Source organism: Canis lupus, chromosome 3 (genome assembly GCF_011100685.1).
Source record: "Canis lupus familiaris isolate Mischka breed German Shepherd chromosome 3, alternate assembly UU_Cfam_GSD_1.0, whole genome shotgun sequence".
In the NCBI taxonomy this organism is placed as follows: Eukaryota; Metazoa; Chordata; class Mammalia; order Carnivora; family Canidae; genus Canis; species Canis lupus.
The window spans coordinates 28,252,671-28,271,824 of NC_049224.1; the positions used below are offsets into that span (position 1 = coordinate 28,252,671).

The 19,154-nt window shown below is 44.2% G+C and overlaps 1 pseudogene; it reads left to right on the top strand.

Annotated features, from left to right (window-relative positions):
- Positions 1-4,206: 4,206 nt before the first annotated feature.
- LOC610372 lies at positions 4,207-13,699 on the top strand (annotated as a pseudogene).
- The last annotated feature ends 5,455 nt before the right edge of the window (positions 13,700-19,154 follow it).

The window sequence follows — 19,154 nt, forward strand, 5'->3', positions numbered from 1 at the left end:
GGAGCTGTTCCAACAATATATTAGGATCATTCCTGGGTCTCCTTTCCCTAATATTCAAAGCAGGGGAGAGGCCCCCGGATCAGTAAACCGGCCGCTTCCCCACCTTACTGTCTGCCCTTGCTACCAAACCCACCTTCTCCCCTACCTGGTTCCACACCCTCATGTGACCTTTGGCTTTTCCTGGAACTCAAGGTATCTTTCACGTGGACAATTTTTATTCCTGGAGAAGGAGCTGTGTTTTCTACTCAGACTGCTGAGACACTAAAAGGAGTCAGAATATCTTTTCAAGAAGACAGATACCAAGTGGGGCTTCAGTACTGCATCTGGGCAAGGGCAGTCTGCTCGCCGTTAGCAGGGGAGAGAGTTCGGGGGAGCAGGAAAATTCATACTCTTCAGGCTCATCCATCCAAGCATCCCAACCACATCTCAGGATTTTACCCTTTTTCTACCTTGATTTCTTTAAAGATTTTATTTATTTATTCATGAGAGATGCAGAGAGAGAGGTAGAGACACAGGCAGAGAGAGAAGCAGGCTCCCTGTGGGGAGCCCGGGGTGGGACTCGATTCCAGGATCCCAGGATCACGATCAATCACTGAGCCACCCAGCTGCTCTCTACCCTGACTCTGACATAAGAAATTCATTGAAACCATGAGGTAATTGCCTTCGCCGCTTCGCCACTGTGATGATTAGATCCCGGGACCAATTTTGAGCACGTTCTACTTACTCTGTAACTGCTGGAGGCCTTCTAGATTTCATATCACACCTTCGGTTTACAGCAGGGTCTGTTTTTTCATGGCTTCCGGAGAGTTAAAATCAGACCAGCTCCCCAATTTTTGTAATTTTCACCCCCACTCCATTCCAATGTCCTAGCTGCCACATAATCCAGCCTTCACCTTCCACCTGCACTGGTACAGGTGTGAGTCTATGGGTGCGATGCGGCCACACGCCTAGGGTTAGCCCCACCGCGCTCCGAACTCCCATGCTGAGGGCCTGCTGCTTGGGACCAGTGCTACCCCTGGCTTGGATGTGGGCCTATTTATGGACCATCAAGTCTGTTTCATCGAACCTTATGACTATCTGTGTGTCAGCACTACACAGTTTTGCTTTGTATTTTGATAGCTCTTATCACTTTTCTAAAGAGCAAGCTTGTTTCTTTTAAAATTAACTGTGTGGGAAATATCAGAAAGGGAGACAGAACGTAAAGACTGCTAACTCTGGGAAACGAACTAGGGGTGGTAGAAGGGGAGGAGGGCGGGGGGTGGGAGTGAATGGGTGACAGGGCACTGGGTGTTATTCTGTATGTTAGTAAATTGAACACCAATAAAAAAAAAAAAAAATAAAAAAATAAAATTAACTGTGATGCTGAGCCCATGTGTAGGGGGAGATCTGACTCTCCAACCTAGCTCAGATGTTCTTCCCAGGCCCCAGGCCTGAGTCACGTTCTCGTGGTTCTCCATGCACACTTAGAAGATGGATTACAGAGAGGGGAGCCCACTTCATCCCTCCCCCTTGGCAAGGGCTTCCCTAACAGCCTCCACCAGTAGTGCTTCTAAGTCCTAGAGGGATCCACCCTCCTCTGGACCAAACACAGGGCTTGAAGTACTTCTCTTGTTCAGGTTCTCAGAATAAGTTCTGAGGTTTGATGTTTTTCTCCAACTAATGTCAAATAGCAGGCCTGTAATTTCCCCAAATTTCAGAGCATTTTCCCCCAGCTTCCTGGCTGGCTCAGACTTGTGAAAATATTCTCCATGTCAACCTTGCTTCCTCCAACATTGTGCAAGACAGTATGTGGCAAAGCCTTGGAATATAAAACATTTCTGACATTTTCACTCTGCAGCTTGCCAATTTTTCATGTGATTCTTTTTCCTTTTTTATAAAGACAAATTAGAAAGCAATTGTCTCATAACCTTTGGCTTTATTATTTCTTTATCCTTTGTGCTACCCAGTCCTATTCCCCCGTCCGTCACTTTTTATTGATTTTGGATGGTCTGGTGTTTGCTTTTGTGCTTTGTGAAGAGAACCATTGATTTTGAATGGATCTAGAAATGTTGGGAGCATTTGGTGACATAGCCAGTCTGAGTGCCGCTACTGAAGGATTTCGACATCGCCTTCTAAGTGAATTTATTGGCTCAGTCTTCGATAATGGAAATAGAGACTGCCGCCAACTGTTAGCATAGACCTTCAGAGTTATCCTCTGTTGATTAGTGACAACAAGAGCCAGGAGCGACCTGCTGAATGTCCTACTGAACCACTGACATCTTCAACTTCAACTCTAAAATATAGGATATGGTGTAATGGAAAGAGAACTTTGGATGGAGACTCAGGCGATCTGAATGTGGTCTTGATGTGCTCCATCTAGGTAGAATTTCTGACTGGGCTCTGGAGAGAGAGGCTGCTAAACGAGTCCCAAACAGGAGCTTGGAGCATACAGACCATTCTAGATCATCCCTAATGGGTAAGAGCCAGGGATAAGGTGCATAGTGAAGGCTATCTGACCTTTTTACCTTTCTTCCTCGTAAGTCATCCACCAGATTTTTGCCCAGTTTCCGTAGTACAGCACATGAGAAATGAGTGGGCAAAGGACAAACAGTGGAAAGGAGGACAGGAAAAAAATGTAAGTCATTCTCGGGCTGGAGAACTAGATTGCTAAACAGTTGGCAGTTACCTCCAAGTATGTGGGAAGGATGATGGCAGGGGATGAGCCCAGCCAATGCTCTAGCCCCTGAGATGGTGCCAAGAGGACAAGGGTAAGGAAGCCTGTGTGGGCGCTAAGGTGCTTGCTGCTTGCCCATCTGGATCCCTGCCGAGGTCACCCTGCGCCTCTGCCCCTGGAGAGGTAAGGAGCCGCGTCTCCATATAAAGTGTTCAGGAGCTCTAGGTGCTGCTCCAAGGTACAGGAATTCTATCAAAAACAAGAAACACACCTGCGTTTCTCAGCCGTGTAGAAATTACGTGGGAAATGACTCAGCAATTCCTAGGTGAAAACTTGACAGAGCATTAATTTGAAAAACGGAGTTTTCAGATGCTTGGGCTGTGGTGCAAACTGAGAACACCTTCCGTGTCCCCCTGAAATCCTCGGTGAGTTCCATGATTCTCAGGCAAGGGGATAATTTGAGTGGCAGCTGAGCCCAGAGCTCACAACTGCAGAGAGGGGTGAGGAGGCAGATGCCAAATAGTACGGGGGTGAGGCCGGGGGTGAGGCCGTGCAGGTCTGGGAGCCACTGGCCAGTCCAGTGGAGCAAGGTCTTGTCCAGGGCGACGTTTGCTGGGAAAGGGAGAAAAGGTCTCATGATCACTCCCCCACTTCGGCCGAGGCTGAGTCACCCTTAGTTCCTTCAGATCATTCGTGCCCTTCACCTTCCCAGATATTCAGGAGAAGCAGGGGGCTTACGTCCAACTGGAGGCCAGAAATTTCGTTTACTCTTGGTTTCAGGGGTGATGGGTAATGGGTGATGGGTGATGGGTGGCCTCGCGTTGCAGAGTCCCCGCGTCTCGGGTGAGCCTTCTGGTCCCGTCGGCCTCTTCGTCAGCCAGGGAGGCCTCTGCTCCTCACTGATCCCTGGAGTTGGGGTGCGGGGGGGGGGGTGCATTCTCCTTCCTGCACTTGAGCCCGTCTGCTCACACCGCCCCCCCTCATCCCCCGCCTTGCCCAGCCCTCCCTCCCTCCCTAGTGCTGAGGAAGTTCACCCACATTTACTCTTGATGGAGTATCTAGAATCCCATAGTCCTACAACATCCATTTCAGCTTCCCTTCCAAGATTTTTGTCTGACTCAATATTTGAGGTGAAAGAACATGGGAAATGAGACATCTGGGCATAAACTCAGTCTGCGGGGGGAAAAAAAAGTTTTTTTTAATCTGATAAAGGAGACCCACCAAAGTCGGCTGAGAATGAGTAAGTACGTGTTGTGTCAGAAGATTGCCCAGCAGTAAGAATAAATGAATTATGGTTTGCAACAAAGTGAAGAAGTCTTAGGAACAGTGTTGAGCAAAAAAAAGGAACTCTCAGAATCTCTCTGTATAATATTGCAATTTTATAAAGATAAAATCTAGCCAAATGAACTATTTAGATAGATGCTTTAGGAGCACATATGTGCAAAACAGTGTGTCTCTGTATCAGTTTCCTGGCTGTTGTAACAAATTTATCACAAACTTGGTGATATTATTTAACAACAATAATTCTCTCCCAGTTCCTACAGGCCAGAAGTCTGTAACCAGTTTCACTGGGCTAAAGTCGAGAATCCAAGATCATCTCTCCAACTCAAAATCCTTAATTCAATCTCATCTGCTGTCTTTGTCATATAAGGTAACGCAGATTCCTAAGATTAAGGTATCTTTGGGGTCATTATTCAGCCTCTCCCTATTTTCTCTTTTGATTTTCTTAATAACATTTTCTTTTCTGTAACTTACTATTGTCATTAGAATACAGTGCATAACACATGCCACACACAAAATATGTGTTCGTTGATTGTTTACATTCTTGGTAAGGCTTCCAGTCAACAGCAGGCTCTTCCTAGTGAAGTTTTAGGAGAGTTGAAAGTTATATGCAGGTTTTCAACTCTGTCGGAGTGAGTGCCTCTAACCCCCTGCATCGTTCAGGGGTCAGTTCTTTCTAGGATGATAAATACCGAGTTCAGGACCAGCGGGGCTAGAATAGGCTTGTACTCTGTCACAAGAGCGGAGTCCATGCATCTCTTGCCTGCTCACACCCAGTTACCCTGATTGGCAGCTTGAAGTCTTTCATGTGGTGTTTACACCCCAATATTGACAAGCTCTGTGAAGCAGAGCTTTCCCCCCACAGAACTGGTTTCCACTGTCAGGAGTGGGATTGCTCTTTCGGTGGGAGAAGCAGAGGGTGGAACTGGGTTTGATACGCTCTGGTTTTTAAATTGGGCAATGAATGTGTTGATAGGTATTTGTCTCACTGTGCTTTGAACTTAAGTAGATTTTATACACACACACACGTGTGCATGCATGCTTATACAGACATATACATAGGACTGATTTTTTTTTTCTTTTCACTTAGAGGGTAAAAAAGGAAGGTAGCAGGATGTTCCTGATCTTTCAAAAAAGAAATAATGCAGCACCAACTGCTGGTGAGGATGTGGAGACATTGGCTTTCATACACAGATAGTGGAATTGTAAAATGTTACAGTGACTCTGGAAAATAGTATGGGATTTTCTTACAAGACTAGACATACTCTTGCTATACAAACATAGCAATTGGGCTCCTGGGAATTTCTATCAGAGAAATGAACACGTATGTGCACACAAAACCTGGACACAATGTTCACGGTAACTTTATTTGTAACAGCCAAACACTGGAAGCAAGGAAATTGTCCGTCCCTATGTGAATGGCTAAACTGTTGTGTTCAATTATTTTTTTTAAAAGATTTTATTTATTTATTTATTCATGAGAGACAGAGAGAGAGAGAGAGAGGCAGAGACACAGGCAGAGGGAGCAGCAGGCTCCGTGCAGGGAGCCCGACATGGGACTCAATCCTGGGTCTCCAGGATCAGGCCCTGGGCCCTTCGAAAGGCAGCGCTAAACCGCTGGGCCACCCAGGCTGCCCGTGTTCAATTATTGATACGAGTAAAAACTTCGATGGACCTCAAAGGCATTACGCCAAGTGAAAAAAGCCCATCACAGAAAGTTACATATTGTATAAATCTATTTATATTGCATTCTCAAAATGACAAAATTCAAGAGTTGGAGAAGATACTAGTGGTTGCAAAGGATTAGGGATAGGGAAGTAGGAGGTGAGTGGTGGGGGAGATGGGGGTGGAGTGCGACTATAACAACAGGGCCAGAGGAAGAGAAGTGGTGGGTGTGACCATAAACAGGTAGCAAGAGGGAGACCTTTGTGGTGATGGAATATTCTGGATCTTGATCTTGGTAGTCCTTTCAGAAGTCTGTGCATGTGATGAAATGGAATGGAACTACCTGCACATGTTATATCAATGTACAGTTATGTAAGACGTAGGTAACCATTAGGAGAAACTGGGTAAAGGGTACATAGGAACTCTAGTCTATCTTTGTAGCTTCCTGCGAACCTATATTTAAATTCACAAGGCTAAATGAAATTTAAAACTTTCAGGAGAAAAAAAAGTGAAAAGCTGTGATTGCTTCCTTCCTCCTAAAATCAGCACAAAACCTAACTTCTGCACTCATACCACCTTTGGTTTTCCCTGAGTCATCCTTCATAACAATTCCAAAGCAGTTCCAAAAAAGCTCTAAATCAGAACAATTGTTCAGCATCATCCCTGTGTATCCCACCTCCCTGTGTCATTATCTCTTCTGAGACTCATCGTCTAAGGCTTCTCTCACTCATTTCTCCCTGCCTGCCGTGTCTGTGACTTTGCCCTAGCTCCCGTCACCCTGCTCTATCTTGGGCAAGCATCCGCCTCATCTCTCTATGACAGTCTGTTCCTCAGTGTAGGGAGCAAACACTGTGTTTCTTCCTTATCCTGACCTGATGCTTTGTCTTCCTTGGCAGACTGCTTACTTGCTGGCTTCCTTCCTTCCTTCTTTCCTTCCTTTTTTGATTTTTTTTTTTACTTTTTATTTAAATTCAATTTGCCAACATATAACACCCAGTGCTCATCCCAACAAGTGCCCCCCTCAGTGCCCGTCACCCAGTCACCCTGTCCCCCTCCCCACCTCCCCTTCCACTACCCTCTGTTTCCCAGAGTCAGGAGTCTCTTATGGTTTGTCTCACTCTCTAATTTTTCCCCACTCAGTCCCCCCACCTTCTCTTATAATCCCTTTCACTCACCCGTATGAGTGAGACCATATGATGATTGTCCTTCTCCGATTGACTTACTTCACTCAGCATAATACCCTCCCATTCCATCCACGTCAATGTAGATGGTAGATATTCATCCTTTCTGATGGCTGAGTAATATTCCATTGTGTATATAGACCACATCTTCATTTATCCATTCATCTATCGAAGAACATCGTGGCTCCTTCCACAGTTTGGCTATTGTGGACATGGCTGCTATGAACATTGGGGTGCGGGTGTCCCTTCGTTTCACTGCATCTGTATCTTTGGGGTAAATCCCCAGCAGTGCAATTGCTGGTCATAGGGAAGCTCTATTTTTAACTCTTTGAGGAACCTCCACACTGTTTTCCAGAGTTGCAGCCTGCTTTTTCATCTCTGTCCAAGCCTGCCTTGCTGTCCTTTATCATAACCTGCCAGACAGCAGGTTGAAAATATTTTCTGACAAAAGCAGCCCCCTGAATTTTATCTATTTCCTCTCCTTTTATTTTCACCAGGATTTTCCCTAGTCAGCAGGTCAATAGTAATTCCTTGCTTTTTTCCTCTTTTCCCATAAGTAAATTCCAGCCAGGATCAATACTATTGCCTGAATAGGTCAGGACATTTCAACTTTGAGGGGGCAGGGGGTGGGGGGGTTAGTAAATGGAGGACAGACTTACAGATCAGAAACTCCCAGCTTGTGACACACAGGATCAGAGGATCGTAGCGGAGGGAGCTTGCAGTCCTGGGATGAGGGCAATTTCTGGCTCCCCTTCCCTAGGTAGTTCTGCAGATTCCAGCTAGGAACCAGTGGCCACTGATGGGCCTTCCACATCCTGCCTGTGAGTTTTCTTTCTTTTTGTAAATTCATTTATTATTATTTTTAAAATCCACATGCATGAAGCTGAAGTCAAATTACCTTACAAGACTTGGTAAGGAAAACAGCACCCTCCGCTCTCTGCTTCGAGCCCCATTCCCGGAGGGGACTGTTCGTAACTCCTTCACCCGTTTCTCCGGTTGCTTGCCCTGCTCTCTGGAAGAGATATTATCTTCCAGTCTTTCCACTGAATTTTGAACTTCAGCTATCACGGCTTGAAGTTCCAAACGCATTTTTTCCTATCCTCAGATTGTTATTCCACAATATCCATTCCTCGTTTCATAGACACAATATCTTCTTCCATTTCTTTGAGGTTATTAGAATATTTTTTAAAAGTCTGCTCTCTATATTATCTGGATTCCCTTCACATTCTATTTTTCCCCCTTCTTGTATGTTATGTTCTCTGTCCTACAAGCTGGGGGTTTTCCTCAAATATCTGGTGACCCCTAGTTGAAAGAACAAATCCAACAGCAAGATATTATACATAAAACATATTAAAAGATATACAAGTGATAGGCTCTCCTTTAAGGGGATCAAGTGGTAAGCCAGCCTTTTAATTGGGAGTCCTAGAAGGTCAGGATCTGTAGAACTTTTTTTGGAATCTTTGTTTTTTTTTCAAAGAAAAAGACTCTCGTCTTCTGTCCATGTGCTACTATCCTGGCTACTCTTGTTTTGAAAGCCAGGAGGTAAAGGGGCTGAGGAACTCTCCATTTAGTAGGCAAATTTTTACTTAACCTCCCTGTTTTCAATAGACCATCTTCCACCCATCCTCTCCTAAGATCTGCTGATATCTTAGAATGAGGATGCTCTTATGCTCAAACTTCCAGAGAATAAACTTAGGTGTGTGAGAACTAGGGGGTGTGAGAAGGAGGTAGCTGCCTGCTGGGTGGGGGAGAGAAAGAAGGGGAAAGGGAGTTTTACATTTCTCACCTTTATTCCCATTTTTTAAAAGATTTTATTTACTTATTCATGAGAGACACATACACACAGAGAGAGAGAGAGAGAGAGAGAGAGAGAGAGGCAGAGACACAGGCAGAGGGAGAAGCAGGCTCCATGCAGGGAACCTGATGTGGGATTTGATCCCAGGACTCCAGGATCACACCCTGGGTCGAAGGCAGGCGCCAAACCGCTGAGCCACCCAGGGATCCCCCTTTATTCCAATTCTTGTGAACATCCTTATAGCACATTTAGGGAAAACTGCAGTTCCAGTTCCTATATTTAATAGGCACCGCAGCCTCTCACGGCCCTTTGATAATGCTGTTCCTTAACTGTCCTGGATGAAACACAGTGTGCTTTGTGCATTGCGGATGGCAGTCAAGACTCTGGTCCAGTTGTTCTCCTTGCTGTTTTGGAATGTACTCTGCCATCAGTTTGTTTTGTGATTCATATTCCAAGTTTTGGTATTAAGGGTGGAATAGGAGCAAACATTGTGCAATGTCATAACTTCTCAGTAAAAACCAAATCATAGGCCAAATCATAAGGGTTGGCTGCCTGGAGAAAGTAAATGTTTTCACTAAAAGCAAAAGAACAATCTTTTTGCAAGCATAAGACTGGGCTCTCTACCTCTTCTATTAACCGTAAAATTGCTCAAGGTGAAAAGGACTTCAAGAGTGGTCTGATCCAGCCACTCATAGAGTGCTTGGAGCCCCTCACTCCCTGTCCTCCCTCACTCCCCAGAAAGGACAGTTGTGACCAGGCTTGGACACCTCTGGTCATGGGCATTTACTTCTCCTTTAGGCAACCTCTTTGCCCATCACAGCTTGAACTATTCTTATTTCAATCATCTAGGGCTTATTAACCCCAGTTATGGGCCCAGCTCTCTGCTAAGAGCTTTACAAGACAAGCTTTTACAAGACATCTCATGTAATCCTCACCACGGCCCTTCAAGTATTATTATTATTCCCATTTTGCAATTCAGAAAACTCAGAGAGATTAACTGCTTGCCCAAGATCCCACACCTGGTGAGTGGCAGGGCCAGCAGGTGAAGAGCTATCTGGCTGTCACTCCTCATGCTTTCTACTTATTTTACCTTTTGTCCGGCCCACAATACCCCTTCTCTGTAGCTTTCACCTACTAAGGTTATTTCTTTCTCTTGGGAGCACAGAGGGAAAAGTTAAACCTCTCTTCCACATGAGCACTCTTCAGCTATTTCAAGATACTTATCTGGTGTCCTTTCCACTCCAGGCTAAAGCTTTCTTAAAAAAAAAAGAGAGAGAGAGAGAGAGAAAGAAAAGAAAAAGCAAAGGAAAAGAAGATCCATATCTGTCTTAAGGGTATTAAGTGCACTTCTCCCTCTACTTTCCAGCTTCTTTTCCTGCTTATGGCACTGGGGGACACTGGCTTAGCCTCATTAAAGGGCAAACACCAAATCCCTTCTGTGTGTGTTTAGAAGCTGCTGCCCAGAGAATGGCCAAGACTCTGCATCCACCTTCATGAAGGGGCCTAGGTGGGCCTGTGTGATCTGCGAGCGTCTAGTACCTCAGTCCCTGAAGTTACATGGAGTTCCTTCAGGAGGAGACCCAGCTGAGTCCTGGGACAGGATTAATCACTTAATGAAGGAGCTCTTAAGTAGACTTTGTTGTGTGCCATTAAAGCAGCTTCAAGGGACAGGATTCGCACTGAGCACATGCCCTTATAAACTCCACAGTAGCCTGGCTCCTTGGTTACAAGTAGGTTTATTTTATAGCATCATTGCCCAAATTTTCCTGATCATTATCCCTGAGGGAGTTTATTTAAACCAAGATCCTGAGTTAAAATCTGTGGGGTGACAGGGTGTGTGTGTGTGTGTGTATGTGTGTGCGCGCGCGTGTGTGTGCGTGTGCGTGTGTGTGTGTGTGCAGAGATTATGCAGTTTTTATAAGCCTCCAAGAGATTCTCATCATCACCCAAGTTTGGAAAACACTGTTTTGAGGAGTTCATTGCCTGAAACTTTATTCCTTGTCTTTAAAATTTGGGGTAGAAACAGAGCTAGAAGAAGATTGTGATGGTTAAACTTATGTGTCAACTTAGCTGGGCCACGATGCTCAGATACATGGTCCAACATTGTTCTGGATATTTCTGTGGGGGTGTTTTTGGATGAAATTAGTATTTAAATCAGTGGACTTTGAGTAAAGCAGATTGCTCTCCTTGATATGGGTGAGCCTCATCCGATCAGTTGAAGGCCTACGTAGACTAAAAGACTCACCTCCCCCAAGTAAGAGTTGTCTTCAGCAGACAGCTTTGGATTTGGATGGCAGCCCTGGCTCTTCCTTGAGGAGAGTGCATAGAATATTTGAGAAGAGGAGAAATTAAGAGAGTTGTCAGTATTCTTCTGAAGAGATGAGGGGAGTTGAAAGCCAACTGCTGGTTTATGAGTGAACAAAGTGCCATGATGGCCTCACTGTAACCCTGCTGTGATAACAGCCCATAATCAAATAATTTTGGAAAGCAGCAGGGGTAGAGTGGGGCCTATTTTTAATGCTCAATTTGTGTTTAAGTAAGAGTAACTAATGTGTAATTTACACACAATAAAACCACCCTTTTCAAGTAGAATGTTGGATGAGTTTTGGCAAATGTATAAACTCACATAACCACCGCAACTATCGAGATGCCAAATGTTGCCATTACCTCAAAAGCTCCCCAGTATTTCGGTAGCTAAGGAGAATAGTCTCTGTATGCACACAGACATCGGTGTCCAGTCGCTTAGTTGGGTAAACACTTGAGTTTGAATATGTCACTTGGAATCCTTTTGGAAATCCTATTAATCAAATGAAAAAAGCCATTTGCACCATGGCATTTTTGACAGCACCAGGAAAATTTTAATAGAAATATAAGTAAATTATTTAGTTCTCTACTGGAACCATGTGGGGGAATAGAATATAAAGCACAATGTTGCATTTGGAACAGAGGGATTCAGAATGGAAAAGAATGAATTATGCCTTCCATGGCATAAGCACTGCCAGGCACTCAGCCTAAGCTTGTAAGTCATGTCTCTTCCTAAGACCTGGACTTCTGGAGTTTGGTCCTACCTTATGGAAGAAGTCCAATTCCACCTCCGCTATCCACAGGAAGAGAAGATAGAGGAGGAAAACTTCGACTCTCAGACTTGTCTAGTTGATGTGGATTCTCAAATCTATGCCCTTAGTATTTCTCATTTAATAAGTCACTAAATGTCTACTAAATAAAGTCGGAGCAATTATACTAAACTGTTTTTAAAACTCAGAACTCGGGAATGCGGAGCTGCTGAGCGGCTGTCAGCCATTTTGTGAAGCAGCGAAAGAGATGGCCCACTGTGTGACCTTGGTTCATCTATCCATTTCCTGTGACCACCTCATTGACAAGGACATCGCCTCCAAGTCTGACCCACTCTGTGTCCTTTTACAGGATGTGGGAGAGGGCAGCTGGGCTGAGCTTGGTTGAACTGAGCAAGTGCGGAACTGCTCAAGCCCTGAGTTCTCCAAGACTCTGCAGCTTGAGTACCACTTTGAAACAGTCCAGAAGCTCCTATTTGGCATCTATGACATAGACAACAAGACACCTGAGCTGGGGGATGATGACTTCCTAGGAAGGGCTGAGTGTTCCCTAGGACAGATTGTGTCCAGCCACATAATAACTCTACCCTTGATGCTGAAGCCTGGAAAACCTGCTGGGCGGGGGACCATCACAGTATCTGCTCAAGAGATGAAGGATAGTCATGTAGTGACCATGGAGGTGGAGGCCAGAAATCTAGATAAGAAGGACTTCCTGGGGAAATCAGATCCATTCTTGGAGTTCTTCCGTCAGGGTGATGGGAAATGGCACCTGGCCTACAGATCTGCGGTAATCAAGAACAACTTGAACCCTACATGGAAGCACTTCTCTGTTCCCCTTCAGCACTTCCGTGGGGGGAGACCCCAGCACACCCATCCAGGTGCGATGCTCCGATTATGACAGTGATGGTTCACACGATCTCATTGGTACCTTCTACACCAGCTTGGCCCAACTGCAAGCAGCCCCGGCTGAGTTTGAATGCATCCACCCTGAGAAACAGCAGACAAAGAAAAGCTACAAGAATCTGGGGCTGTTCTTGTCAAGATTTGCCAGGTAGAAACACAATATTCATTCCTGGACTATGTGATGGGAGGCTGTCAAATCAACTTCACCGTAGGCATGGACTTCACAGGCTCTAATGGAGACCCTTCCTCCCCAGACTCCCTGCACTACCTGAGCCCAATAGGAGTCAATGAATACCTGATAGCACTGTGGAGTGTGGGCAGCGTGATCCAGGACTATGACTCGGAGAAGCTGTTCCCAGCATTTGGATTTGGGGCCCAGGTACCTCCTGATTGGCAGGTCTCCCATGAATTTGCCTTGAACTTCAACCCCAGTAACTGAGGTCTACTGCACATTGTAGATGCTTACGCCAAGCCCTGCCCCAAGTTCGCCTCTATGGCCCCACCAACTTCGCACCCATTATCAACCACGTGGCCAGGTTGGCAACCCAGGCTGCACATCAGAGGACAGCCTCGCAATACTTCGTGCTGTTGCTGCTGACTGATGGTACTGTGACAGATGTGGAGGCTACACGTGAGGCTGTGGTGCGTGCCTCCCACCTGCCCATGTCAGTGATCATTGTGGGTGTGGGTGGTGCTGACTTCAAGGCCATGGAGCAACTAGATGCTGACCGTGGACCCCTGCAGACACGCTCTGGGGAGGCAGCTGCCTGTGACATAGTGCAGTTTATGCCCTACTGCTGTTTCCAAAATGCCCCTTGGGAGACACTGGCACAGACTGTGCTTGCAGAAGTTCCCACACAGCTGGTCTCCTACTTCAAAGCCCAAGGTTGGGCCCCATTCAAACCACTTCCACCCGCAGCAAAGAGCCCTGCACAGGCCCCTCAGGTCTAGGTTCCGTTAGAGGGTAGGCTATGGCTAGTCCTCAGCCTTGTGTCCCAAGTGAGCGTGGTTCAATCCTGCACACATTCTCCAGTGCTGCACTTTACATTTTACACTTTTATATTTGCTCCTGCTGTTGCTGCTCTTGATTCCCTCCTGCTTGCCCTGGAGTCCTTCATTTAATAAAGATCAGTGAAGACTAAATAAATAAATAAATAAATCTCAGAACTCAATGAATTGTGTTTTGAATTTGCTAATGGGGAAATGGATTCATACATTATTTTTTCCATACATTTTTAGTATGGATATGCCGGTATTTCCTGTGTAAGCTGAAAGTGTTCTGTGTGGCCAGACATACAGAACACAGGGCTCACTCAGAACCCAGCCTGAAACGCCATGGGTCAAAAGCTTTCGCTGAGCTCCCATCTACTTCTGGGCTGTCACACTCACCAACAGGACCATAGTTCATTCTCATGATAATTCTGTGAAAGGTATTACATATACTCATATTTAATTTAACAGATGACAAGACCAGAGAAGTAAAATAATTTGCCCAACATTTCCCAGCTAGTAAGCAGGAGAAATAGAATTGAGGTTGAGGTCCTGCTATATGGCTGCTGCCAGATAACAGATGAATATCCCCAAAGAACTAAGGACATAAAAACCCTGGTAATATCATATTTTCATCTATGATCACAAGGAAAATGGCAGGAATACCTCAACTGCTGTCCAAGAAAATCAACCTCAAAATTTGGGACATGCATCTGAAATATCACTAATTTCCTTAATAACCTGATGAAGGTCTTTAATCTCTACATTTCCTAATATTTAAGTTTATGTTTTATATAAGAACTGTAAAAAAAAAAAAAAAAAAAAAAAAGAACTGTAAATAGTTCTAACCTGAAGTAGCTCTTGGGATAATAAGTGCCTTAAGTTTACCACCATTTGTATTATTTGTTGTTGCTTTTATATACACTTAAAACATTTTCAAACTTCAGTGGGTATTCCCCATTTGTAGAGTTCTGAGTTTGGAGTGTATATTTTTTTCCACAGCTATATTTTCAGAATTTCATAAAAATGTACTCCTATCTTCATCTTTAAGAATGCCTAATTTCTGGGACACCTGGGTGGTTCAGTCAGTTAAGCATCTCTCTTCCATTCAGGTCATAATCCCAGGGTCTTGGGATGGAGCCCCACGTCAGGGTCTACCCTCAGCTGGGAGTCTGCTTCTTCTTCTCCCTCTGAACTTGCTGGCTTTCTCTCTCTCTCAAATGAATAAATAAAAAAAAAATTTTAAGAAAAATAAAAAAGAATACCCAATTTCCAAGTCTGAGTCTGTCCTTCCTCATAAGCAAGACTCTTCATTATAGATGTTAATTCTGAACATTTTGCAGATGAAGGAAAAGGTAAAACCTACCCTATGTGGCTGCCCTCACAAGCCTCCCCTTGGTTGGACACTGCTTTCCCCTCTACTCTGTAGGTCTCCCTTTAGGGAACGTGCGCTTCTCTCTCTTTCTATTCAAGAAACTGATAACCAACTAGATTTCAGGTTCTTTCTTGCTTTGGGGTATTTCCGACTATTAATGGGCCAAATATCCCCTACCTTTCTGATGAGTGCTAACATTTTAGTCTCAGAAAGCTCTACTTAAAATGTTTTATATTACAAATATTTTATATTATACTAAAATATTCTTTGGAGCAAAAATCAAGCAAAGGACATGGGAGAGAGAGAATGGCCACTTTATCTAGCACTTGGAAATTCTGTGATCGCAAGTGTACCAGGACACCAGGGACCTCTGCAGATTCCTGGGGCGTGACCCAGACCTGATGGGTGAGGATCTCTGGACAGGACCACAGGAATCTTCTATTTAACTGGTTTCTCTGCAAATGATTCTGATGCAAGTGGTCAGAAACACTGGGACGATGTGATGCAATCGGTCAGACCTTTGTCTTCTGGAAAGATGCAGTGCCAATCATCTAAAACTCAGATTTTTATGACCACTCATTTGTGATAGTAAATCCTGCTTAGAGCTGTGAGCAGTCTTAGAGGCGCTTCTTCTGAAAAGTCTAAAACAAAAACCAAACAGAAATACTCACCAATCTAATCAAATACATGCTGCCTGGAGGAATAGTGGTGGCTGTTCCGCCTTCTGCTCCATGATTTGGAGAGAGTGTTTTAGTTCCTCTCCATAAAGTAGAAGGAAAAGATTGTATGATTAGAAATCTGTGGGCTATTCTTAAAAAAAAAAAAAAAGAAAGAAAGAAAGAAATCTGTGGGCTCTTCCTCTGTGGGCCCTCTTGAAAACAAATAAACCTTTGGTTTGGGGCCCAACTGAGAAATGTTTAAATGTCCACATGCACAATCAGATAATCCCCAAAATGCCTTTCCCCTGGCCTAACTCAATTCAGATAACTGTGTTTGTCTGTGAGAAACCCTCAGAGAAAACATTCAGGCCAAATGATCTCATGCCTGGATTTTGCAAAACAATATGTGCACAAGACCAGAATTTATATCATCATCAAATAGGTGCCATTCCCCAATCCAGCCCCAGGATTTCACTAACAACGTGGCTGCTTGGCCACATCTGAGTCACTTCCTAGGCCTGGATCCAGGACGGCCTGCAGACCCCTGGCCACCATGCAGACCACATAAGGAAGCAGTTCTGCACTATTTCTAGGAATGGCATCTTTTAAAATTATTTTACACTTATCTCACCCATTTTGCTATCCCAGATGTTTTTTAAAAGGAGGACCAGCTTGACCAAAATGTTTTATTCTTCCTCAGAATAATTTAGATTTTCTATTGTGTCCTACTGAGAGAAAAATCAAAGGTGTGCGGTGGTGGTGATGCCTGACGTCCCTGGAGATGCTGGACTAGTCTCTAGTCTAGATGCTGGAACAAAATGCTGCAGATTTGTTTGCTGCCTTGTGGTGTTAGCTACCTTTGGGCCCCTGTTTGGGGGCCATATGGAGGACTCAGATGCAACCTCTTCTTTTCCAAGGAGAGTGAAGAAGCAGGAAAAGTTGTTCTGGCTTGAACCTCTGACCACAAACAGTCAGTCATTACTCTATGGTGCCTGAATTTATTAGACTATATTTTGTAATTGAAAAGCTCTAACATCATTTTCCTGGTGGTCACTTCCGGAAGGTCCACCTTCCACCTGGTATATGTGATCTATATGTGTATTTTCATTTTCGTATTAAGGAGAAGAGTCCAGGAGAGTTACTCCATGTCTGTCTGTGGGAAAGAGGCTGCAGTAGGCTGGTATGGCTTCCTAGAAGGGGGTACACTCCATCTAGGGATTAGAGGATGATACCTCTGAGCCTAAACTTCCCCACACATTGCCTGTTTCAAGTACCTCCATTGTTATAAGGTCGGAAATTTATTTGATTTGACAGATTTCCTCTTTAAGAGGTCAAATAAGAATGGGTTGGGGCCTAGAATGCTCTTCCTGTGGCTCTTGTTACCTTATTAACCTGCTTCTATAAAAATTAAGTAACACCTCTTGCAGAAAGCTTTTCCATTTTTGGATCCTGGCCCTTCTACGTGCTCTGATAGGCTTGGGCTGTGTTGTCAAATCTTGCTGGTGGTTAGTGTTCTCTGCTGGCCATCTTGAAGGATCATCATTTTGTCTCCATTGGGCCCAACACACAGTCATTAGTCTATAAATAGTAACTGAACGAGCCCCAGTACCCTCTCTTCTAAAATAGGCATGGCAATGGTAATGATGCCTTTCTCAGGGTATCTGTGAGCATGAGATGAGATAATTTATATCAAAATGTTACTGAACTGTAAAGCACTATGCAAATAGAAATCATTATAACTTGCCAGGAGGTGGGAGGGAAGTCTCAAAGAGGTACATAGAAACCTCACCACTTTGAATATTTTCCTGAGGCCTGTTCTAAGTGATTACACCTAGAAGACAGTACCACAGGACTTTGCTCTGTCTTTATACCAAGATCCTTTGCTCTGTGTGCATTTGAAAGGACTTAATCCCAAAGGTGTTTCCAGAATTCATCTTCTTATAGAATAACCAGAGGCTGGAAAATGAGATGCTAATTCTCTCAGAATCTGTTTGATAACTAGTTTGATGGATAATTGCTTTAATTACTAAAGTTAAGAGCCTGAGGTTGAAAGAAGTAAGAATTTACTCATCACTCATGTGGACCATGATCCACCGTGTGGTTATGTTTTCAGTATTTTGTTTTTGTTTTTTTGTTTTTTTTTAAAGTTTTTTTTTTTTAATTTTTATTTATTTATGATAGTCAGAGAGAGAGAGAGAGAGAGAGAGAGAGGGGCAGAGACACACAGGCAGAGGGAGAAGCAGGCTCCATGCACCGGGAGCCTGACGTGGGATTCGATCCCGGGTCTCCAGGATCGCGCCCTGGGCCAAAGGCAGGCGCCAAACCGCTGCGCCACCCAGGGATCCCTGTTTTCAGTATTTTGGCAGGTAGAGCTTCAGAGGTCCTCCCCTTATACCTGTAAGGTCCCAGAATCCCAAGTTGTACTTGTACTTTCTTTCTTTTCCTTTGCTTGTCCTTGATCCTTTTTCCTTCTTTTTCCAAGCATTATATCATTTTCCACTTTTGCTTTTCTTTCTACCAACTTCTTCCTTGCTTTTTAGAAAACTTCCTTTCCAAGTTTTTACATATTTAAAAATGGCTGGTCCTTTGAAACCTGCAACCAGGGAGGAAAAAAAGGTACTGTTCTCCTTTCCTGAGTATTTACGTTGCTTGCTTTTTGGCACAATCATCACACCATTGTGGTATTTCAGGCCCACCACATCTTAGAAGACTAATGTGAAAAATTTAAAAGAATTGTAACCTTGGGGCCATTTGCAAAGTGTTCATTCTGTGAACACAAAGTTTAGTGAGCTTGAATGTCAGCTTATCTCATGTTTCCATTTGTTGTTCATTTGAATGATAAACATACTCAATTTATGGCTCTAATCTTATACAGGCTGAACTTAGGATCTGCCTAGACATTTCTGGTCCTTTTCCAAGTCTACACAGTTTCCAGTGATTGCCTCCTTGCAGCTCTTCACTATGATCCAAGGTTCTTTATTTGCCAAACTGTATATTATGTGGGGAGATTGGTGGTTTTCTTTTTGGCTATTTCTTTACTTTCATAAATTAAAAATAAGGTATGCAATACTCTTAGGACTTGGTAATCAAATCTATCCATCCTTTCTTTAATCAAAAGCTCAGTGAAGGCCTATTGCGGGCCAGGTATTGTGCTTGATCCTGGGGGTGCAGTGATGACAATCATAGAAACAGTGGAAACAGTGCACCTGCTGTCATGGTGCTCACAGTCTAGCACATGCATCATAGAGAGAGGTAATTGTAGGGCTAAGGTACAGCCCCTATGGGCCCAGTTTAACACTAATCTCAAGAAAAAAAAAACTGCATCAGGGGTTCCTGGGTGGCTCAGTCAGTTAGGCATCTGCCTTTGGCTCAGATCATGATCCTGGGGTCCCGGGGTTAAGGCCCACATTGGGCTCCCTGCTCAGTGAGGAGTCTGCTTCTCCCTTCCTCTCCCCACCCTGCTCATGCTCTCTCTCTCTCTCTCAAATTAAAAAAAAAAAGAAAGAAAAGAAAAGGACTGCATTATTCAGAGGCTTACACAGAAAATATTTTATTACATCCTTCTGAGTGTCATTCTTGAC